Below are 2,061 nucleotides of genomic sequence, written 5' to 3'. Positions count from 1 at the left end.
CTGTCCACACCTGGTCTGGCCTACATGTGACTCCAGACCCACAGCAATGTGGTTGACCCTTAATGCCCTCGGAACAAGGGCAATTAAGGATGGGAAATAAATGCTGGCCTCGCCAGTGATGCCCACACCCCATGAACGAATAACAAAAAAGATGTGGATGCTGAATGACCTCCTCCTGTCCCTAATGCTCCTCCATTTCTTAGAAGGCAAAGACTTCACTCCAGATTTCTTCTTAATTTTGTTTATATATTTTGTACAAAATCAAAGTGGGAATCAATAGTAAAAACTGGGAAATGAGCGTACTGGTCCAAACTGGTGTTCCATTTTATGATATACAAGACCAGTTCGGACCAGTATTCTTATTTCCCAGTTTTACTGGTGTTCCATTTTAAGGTATACAAGACCAGTTCGGACCAGTACTCTTATTTCCCAGTTTTACTGGTGTCCCATTTTAAGATATACAAGACCAGTTCGGACCAGTACTCTTATTTCCCAGTTTTACTGGTGTCCCATTTTAAGATATACAAGACCAGTTCGGACCAGTGCTCTTATTTCCCAGTTTTTACTGGTGTCCCATTTTAAGATATACAAGACCAGTTCGGACCAGTATTCTTATTTCCCAGTTTTTTTTAAAATTATGTAACATTTTATTTCCACCCAACATTTGCACAATTAAAAAAGTTATGTTCCGAAACTAAACCTTTATTATTTAGAAATTGCAGTAAATAAGATCGAAGCAGCAATACTAACAAGATGTAACTTTTAGACATATTCCTTGGGGACATCTTCTGGCTTTTGCCTGTGAACTTCTCTCGTAGCTTTTTCCACAAACCTTTCTTCATTTCCTCTATCTGTTTCATGTTATCTGCTGCAAGAACCATTCGGCATTCTTCCACTGTTACACCAGTGAAGCTTGTGTTTCTGAGCCGAGGGTACTTGTTTTTGTAATAAGCAGAATGGATTCTGGCTAAACTTTCATACATCCGATCACATTTGTCTGGATCTGTCATCTGGGTGCTCTCCCCTTCCCGGAAACCTTGCGCCACTCGCTGCCGAATAAAAGAGCCTAGATCACGGCCTTTCTTGGTCTGATCGAGGGGCCACTCTTCGCAGAGTTTGAGAAATCGGCGGTACCTAGTCGCGGCCATCCCTCCCCCAGCCGGTGTCCAGCAGTTTTTACTGGTGTTCCATTTTAAGATATACAAGACCAGTTCGGACCAGTATTCTTATTTCCCAGTTTTACTGGTGTTCCATTTGAAGTAAACATATTTCCATATGGAACTGCTTACATCTGAATTTCTGCTTTCAATTTACACTCACACTAACTGGAAAATGAGAGGGAAGAAAAAAATGTCTGTATAAAAAAAAAACACACAGAGGGTGAAAAAAACAACAGATAACTTGCCAGCTTTCGAGCAGGAATTATCATCACTGCATCCTGCCCTTCAAAATTTATTAAGAGGAAGTGCAGGGATTACTTCGCAGATCCTCAGGCAGGAGAACAGCTTGAGGAGGGCAAAGGCCATTCACAGCTGCTGAGGCTGCACTCTTGGATGCACTGTCAGATCCAGGAGCAAGAGGTCAGACGGACGGTGCTGGAGGTGGCAAGCTATCGGCGCAGCAGGTAGAGCAGTACACCGAGTCTGCGCGCAGCCAGACGCCAGCCAAGGCGAGGCACGTCCAACCTCTGCTGACTTTCGCGTGAAAGTGAAAGCCTTGCGAGAGCAACTTTCTCCCTTTAAATTCGCCAAAGGAACGCGCGTTGCAGCTTTGAACAGCGGCTCCCAGCTTTCTGACAAACCGCAGTGTTTTGCGACAAGGTAAGGTAAAAAATAAGTCGATCTGTAACGTCCCGTGATGCCGAGTGACACCCGAGAAAGGAAGGATTTTGTTTTGTTTTAGACGGTTTCATTCAGTGCCTCCTGGTGCCTTGTGCGTGGGCGCTGTACGTGGACAAGGCAGGAAGAGTTCAGAGGAAGGGGAACTGAAAGATCTGTGTCAGAAACCTGATACTAAAATATTGACTGGTGCATGTGAATATGTGTCAGAAATCATCAGATT

The 2,061-nt window shown here is 44.0% G+C and overlaps 1 pseudogene; it reads right to left on the bottom strand.

Annotated features, from left to right (window-relative positions):
* Nucleotides 1-623: 623 nt before the first annotated feature.
* Nucleotides 624-1,167, bottom strand: LOC144672742 (ubiquinol-cytochrome-c reductase complex assembly factor 2-like; annotated as a pseudogene).
* Nucleotides 1,168-2,061: the final 894 nt, after the last annotated feature.

The sequence above is a fragment of the Cetorhinus maximus genome, chromosome X (assembly GCF_964194155.1).
Source record: "Cetorhinus maximus chromosome X, sCetMax3.hap1.1, whole genome shotgun sequence".
NCBI classification, from domain to species: domain Eukaryota; kingdom Metazoa; phylum Chordata; class Chondrichthyes; order Lamniformes; family Cetorhinidae; genus Cetorhinus; species Cetorhinus maximus.
This window is presented reverse-complemented; position numbering and strand designations above follow the sequence as displayed.